Source organism: Aegilops tauschii, chromosome 7, assembly GCF_002575655.3.
Source record: "Aegilops tauschii subsp. strangulata cultivar AL8/78 chromosome 7, Aet v6.0, whole genome shotgun sequence".
NCBI classification, from domain to species: Eukaryota; Viridiplantae; Streptophyta; class Magnoliopsida; order Poales; family Poaceae; genus Aegilops; species Aegilops tauschii.
This window is the reverse complement of record NC_053041.3, coordinates 618,939,409-618,945,883: the sequence shown is the minus strand read 5'-3', so window position 1 is coordinate 618,945,883 and position 6,475 is coordinate 618,939,409. Positions and strand designations below refer to the sequence as shown.

At 47.1% G+C, this 6,475-nt stretch overlaps 1 long non-coding RNA gene across 2 annotated transcripts; it reads right to left on the bottom strand.

Annotated features, from left to right (window-relative positions):
• Window positions 1-840: 840 nt before the first annotated feature.
• On the bottom strand, window positions 841-5,309 carry LOC109732090 (uncharacterized). 2 transcript variants are annotated; one of them, XR_012189866.1, is made up of 9 exons: window positions 4,769-5,309; window positions 4,506-4,581; window positions 3,952-4,338; window positions 3,725-3,839; window positions 3,241-3,488; window positions 3,100-3,160; window positions 2,502-2,584; window positions 1,487-1,570; window positions 841-1,395 (listed from the first exon to the last, which is right to left on the bottom strand). It is a non-coding gene; the product is annotated as an uncharacterized lncRNA (long non-coding RNA). The 2 variants fall into 2 exon arrangements; XR_012189867.1 differs by lacking the exon at window positions 4,506-4,581 and having other exon boundaries at window positions 4,769-5,304.
• Window positions 5,310-6,475: the final 1,166 nt, after the last annotated feature.

The following is a 6,475-nucleotide window of genomic DNA, read 5'->3' as shown; positions in this document are numbered from 1 at the left end:
ATATTTACAACAGGACAAGCGGGTTAGGGGTTCCTCGGTGTCGATAGAACCCTAAATAGCAAGTATCATCGGTGCAAGATACATGAGGCGCTCGGCGTTGAACACTAGATCCACGTCCCACAAGTGACGCCGGCGCCCGGCGTCCCGCAACAATAGTTCTGGTGACCGATGACGGTCGAACACCTTGGCAAGTTTGTCTGGCAGCCTCTGCAATGAGGATTAAAGCCGAGTTTTGAAATTTCAAACAACCAAACCGACTTGAGTCAGTTTGGGTGTTTGAGGTTTCAACACTTAGCTTTCAATTCTTATCTCAGAGGCTGCCAGACAAATTTGCGATGGTGTTCGACCGCCATCGATGCCGAGAACTGTTGCTGCGGGACGCAGGACCCCTGTGTCACTTGTGGGACGTGGATGTTGTGTTGAACACCGACGGCCACATGTATCTCGCACTGACGATACTTGCTATTTAAGGTACCATCGACACCGAGAAACCCCCTAACCCGCTCGTCCTCGGATAAACTAAATTAGCATGCATTCAATAAGCAAAACTACATCATCTCTTGTGTCCGTACATCGTCGAATATTATCACTAACTAGATGACCCGTTGCGCCAATGGCGCAAAGGCCGGCAGCAAGCCAAGTATTGTAAGAGTGGTGATAGGAAAACTTAGTAACAGATCAAAATAATGAGTATACTTACAGCTCCTGGAACAGTCTATGCTAAACGATAGTGCTATATCCCTTGAGTGGAAGGTGGGCGCTGCCAGGTAGGGCATGCCTCTTCCTTGCTTAGCATATTTGTTGTTGCTGGTGAGTACTCAATGTTTGAAACAGAGAAAGTAGTAAAAACAAATAATTATAGATAAGCATGTCATTATGCATATTAATAGATCGATGAGGAACAACAGCAGAGATTATATAGGTAAAAGCATAAGTGGTAGTTGTTCGCTGCTTCCATGGCAAGACAGCCGCGCTCTGCTGGTCGTCAGTACGGCGTCTCCATATATTCCCTCGGCTCACAACGGGCTCAGGGCCGCAATAACCTTCAGCCGCCTGGATTGCCTGCGCCACACCGCAGCTCCACAGGCTCCAACCGCCGCCCTCCTCCACCGCAGGTATGTCTTTATCAGTCCTTCGTACAACAAATCCATGCCTTCCAAATTTATTAGTTTTACAGGAAAACTATAGATAGATCTGCTAATTTAGTAACCGATATTTCCAGGTTGGTCGTCAGCACGGCGTTTCCATGTATTCCATCGCCGCGCAACGGGCTCAGGGCCGCAGCAAGCTTCAGCCGCCTCGATTGCCTGCGGCACACAGCAGTTCCACAGGCACCAACCGCCGCCCTCCTCCACCGCAGGTATATCTTCATCTCTCCTTCGTAGCAAAGCGAGTCTGGGTATGAAAGAAAATCAGTAGTACTACAGATGACAGATGCAACAGTAAATAGTTTAGAACAATTAGCTTTCTTAAACTTAGAACAGACCTCATAAGCATTCACTGCCATCTCAAATTGTAGCAATTCTCTAGTCTTTATGTTGGAAAATCAACCAGCTGCATATCACCGATTCTTAAAAAGGAAAAAACAAAACAAATTTGTCAACATAAACTTTGTAGCAATTCATTCAACAAACATCTATAGAAGAGAAAATAATCTGCCAACATGCCCTTCATAGCAATTCATTTAACAAACAATGATAATCCAACAGAGCTCTCGGACTCACCGTTTGTTAGGCAGCATAGGTGTACATAAGAGACAATTAAATTTTTATAACAGACTATATAAGGACCACAAAATTATCACTTAATTATCCATGAAACAGATCACAATTATAAGCGACCATCTGTACTACAAAGAGCTTAGTATCATACATTCCATCTTGTTAACTTCCTCGATACTTCAGACTTAGAAAATGCTTTAGCATCATCAGAGTGTCTCCATTTAACTTTTTTTAGGACAAAATGTATATCTGACCATCTGTACTACATAGTGCTTAGCATCATACATTCCATCTTGTTAATTTCCTCGATACTTCAGACTTAGAAAATGCTTTAGCATCATCAGACTGTCTCCATTCAACTTTTTTTAGGACAAAACGTATATCTGTGCACACCCAGTTTACTAAATCAGAACACAAAATTTGGCATAACAACAAAAGCAAACACACAAGTATCAGTTCTCGAAGGGAAAAAATCATGGCGTCGAAGATCCAGAAGCAAGTGAGTACCAACTATTAGCAAAAGCAGCAACAATTTTATATCTGTTCTCATAATTAATCATCACTGAGAAGCAATACAGTAGGATATCATGCAGTGCAGCAATCATGTACATCGCTGTTCTTACAAGTGAATTAACACAGCAGAAAACTCTTCAAACAGGAGATTAATTTTAAGCTAGATATTCGATAAAATAATCAATGTATCACCCTCCAGTTCATGTGGTTTTATTTTTTGTGATTGAATATTGAATAGAACACAAATGAGAAAACACAGGCTATTACCTGTACTTATGTTCCAAAAGTTATGAATCCAGTAATGGAATTATCTTCCGATAGCTCCAGTGCACACTCCAAATAACCAAATTCTTCCTCCGCCATGCAACACAGAAGGAAACAACAGAGAAGGTAGGAAACGCCAAAATAGACAAATTGGAACACCAATCGCACCATAGTAGAGCAGTAATAATACAAATAAATTCATAAATAGACAACATGATTACATGGACACGGTATTTGGTCCACAAAATGATGTTTGTAATACCTATGTTTTTATTATGAACGATTAATGGGCAAGACAGACCATGTACTTAATCAAAGGGTGTCAAGATATGATGGAGAAGCAACACTAAACTGCTAAGAATACCCCTACACGAGGTCACCTACCACAATATGCAGGAGACAAGATTTTAGGCTAGGTATAAACATACATGCACACGAGCTGAATTCAGATTTCAGTGCAAGGTTAAAACAGAGAATAAATCATTGTGCAATGTTTAAATTCGATAGAGACAAGGGAAATGATTGAATTTAATGGTCGTGCCTATACCCAAAACTAAATATGTTAAAGAAAAATAGGGAAAAGAATATACCATATACTCACCACTACCATTCTTTGTAATCCCAACAAAAAATAACACACTTCTCTCCCCCTTAGAAATAGCCTGGTGCCAAAGGTATCATAGTTAAGCACCATAGTGTAATAACAGCGAAAATCTTTACTGAAGGATCAAAAGCACCATACCTAGGGCAGGGGAATCTGCAAATTTGACATAAGAGAGTGCAGACTTGTCTTAAATAAAACAATTACATGAGACGTGCCTTCTTCCTATTGCCATTCAGTCAACCATGGCACCATTGTCCTCACAAATTGGAACTCCCCAGTGCAGACTTGTCTTAAATAAAACAATTACATGAGATGTGCCTTCTTCCTATTGCCATTTAGTCAACCATGGCGCCATTGTCCTCACAAATTCGAACTCCCCTGCCTCCCTTTTCCACTCATACGCGACCAAAGAAAACCATGAACATAGCCAAACCAGATCAGATTCGGGCTCAATTCACGCAAATGCATATACAAAAATCGTAAGAATGCACAAAGAGCTTTTAGATATGCACCACCTGGGGGTATTCATAGAAGGTGTAGTTTTGAGATAAACTTGGAAACTAAACATCTGAGATCAGCAATAACATAAAGAAAATTCATAACTGGTCAGCAAGAGAATCACCTGCGATCTCTGTGAGCCACCTTTAAAGGATGAATTAGGGAGAGCTTCCACGTTTGCTTTTAGCAAGTTCAGAAAATGCTTTGATGTACTATTCGTCAATGCTCAGGATGGCAGCCTACAAATTAGAAGCAGACATATGTTTTGTTAGGCAAAAAGGAAAAAGACAATCAAAATCTTAATTGAAGGAACAACTCTTCCATCGAGATTTTACAAGAAATATGTGATACCTTGTTGTTGCGTTCAGATTTAAACTATTCAAAGACCTAGTGCGCACACTGAAAAACAAACTAAGTCTGTCAGCGCTGACGGAGAGCAACGCGGTTTGGGAGTGGGTCGCCACCGTCGGCTACGTTGTGAGCGTCCGCGGCCTAAGAGCATCATGGCCAGGCTGAGCTGTGCGGAGTACGACGGTGTGGGGCGATGAAGATCGGGAGCAGTGTAGCTTGGTAGACGGCCGCTGCCGTCGGCGGCTTGAGGGCGTCATGGCTGGGCCGCTGGAAGAAGCCGAAGCGGCTCATGTCTGACGCGTTCGCCCAGCACCGTTGCCTATTGCGGTTGCTGCTCCCTTCCTTCTGTCGATGATGAGGAGCAGGTGTCTTGACTGCAATCTATATCTGCAGTTGAACATTTTTACTTAAATGCAAACGAAAACAAAGAAAGGTATCCAAGTAGAACAATTATCTTTCTACAACCATCATTTCTATCTTCCAACAGAATGAGAAAATATCTTGAATTAAACTAACAATGATCTTGAAGCAAAATGCATGAAGTTGGTGTCAACCTGATGCATGTTACAGATACTGGATCCTCTCTTGTTTGGTATTCCCTCACAGCCTTACTGAACTTTCATCAAACACCTTACAGGCATAGATAAAAAAGAAATTGCACATGTAAATAAATGAGCTGAAGAGAAAGGGCAGGAGGCAAGGGGGAAAGCCAGGTGTGGCATCTTCTGCTTTTCCATGGCCGCCTGCACCTCGGGGTCGGCAGCTGCCCTCTGACAGAGAGAGGGAGAGATGTAGAGGGATAGAGAGAGGGACTCACCAACGCGCGGAGCTTGGCAGCCAAAACGGAAGGGAAGCCGGCCCCAATGACCTCCTCCGCCTTCTATGCTAGTCACCACCACTCGCTCCCGCGCGAGATGCAGGAGAGCGCACACGAGGCAGCCGCAGCTCGGCCTCTCCATCTTCTCCGGCCGCTGCAAACCATGGTGGAAGGTGGGCGGACGAGCTCCTCTCCATCTTCTCCGCCCGCTACGGGGAGAGAAGGGAACGGGCAGCTCGAGATGGAGCAACGCCGGTCGCCTCCGGGTGCGGCGGCTCTGGCGAGATAGGAAGAGCGGAGGGAGGCGGCAGCTGCGCTCGGAGTAGAGAGCGCCAAGCGGGAAAGGAGGGACGCGGGGGACCGCTCCGACCCGGCCGCCCTCCATGGGGTCGCCGCCGAGGCGCGCGGATGGAGGAGACGAGGACGCGGCGCGCGAACGGAGGAGGAGGCGAGGAGGCGGCGCGGATGGAGGAGGAGGCGAGGACGCGGCTAGGGTTCGTGGGGAAGACGCAGTCTGCGCGGTCTCGCTCCTGCCCGCGCTGCCTGCCTTTTTGGCCTGCTGAAAAGACTAAAATACCCTTGGCCCGTTGAAAAGACTAAAATGCCCTCGGCGGGGTGCAGAATTTACAAGCGGTGGCATAGCGATTACATGGGGCGACGTGGAGGGCACGGTCCTGACTACGAGTCTAGGAGGGTTTATATGTTCAATACATCTCAAATAGTATCATACATATAGCATCGCTAATACAGATAGAACCGTAGCGAACGACGGGTATCGGCGCGGGCGGTGGACACCCAAAGAGAAGGAACCATCCTAGGATCATAGCTCCAGTGAGATCCCTGAAGAACCTACCAGGTATTGTCGAACCTGCCCTCCAACGCAACCATGTAGCGACGGACGTGCTCGTCCTCCTCGCTGACATGGTGACGTACCACCTCTGCGGTGTCGGAAAGCCTCGACACCGTCACTGGCCCACGCAACCGCCACCAAACAAGGTTCGGGTCAACGACGGGCTGGCTCCTCACCAAGTTGCGCCCCCCGAAAGGTAGAACCTCCCAGTACCAACCCGGCGGAGCCCAGTCTCGGACATGGTCCCTCTGATCAAGCAGGCCTCCTCCGCCGAGTCGACGACGAGGATACGGGATAGGCATCGTCGACGTCGATGCGGGAATAAATGCTTGAACTAAAAAAATAACAACAAATTTCACATGTTCAAAATAAACCAGAAACTTAACCTAAAGTAAACTAAACTAAACCTAAACTAAACTAACTAAACTAAACCTTAACTAAACTAACTAAACTAAACCAGAAACTTAACCTAATTAAACTAAACTAAACCTAAAGTAATCTAACTAAACAAAACCTAAACTAAATTATACTAAACCTAATTAAACTAAATCTAAAAAATAGAAGAAAAAAATTTCTCACCTTGGAGCGGCCGGGGCGGCGAGGCGGGCCGGTGGGGCAGGCCGGCGCGGCGAGGCGGGCCGGTGGGGCAGGCCGACGCGGAGGGGCGGGGCGGCCGGCGCGGGGCCGGTGTGGCCTGTCGGGCCGGCCGGGGCAGCGAGGAGGCCCGGGATGGCACGGCTGGGGCGGCGAGGCGGCGTGGACGGGACGAGGGCCGGGGCGGCGAGGCGGGCCAGGGCAGCCGGAGCAGCCCGACGTGGCGGGGCAGGGCGGCGACGCGGCCCGGGGCTGCGCGGCGA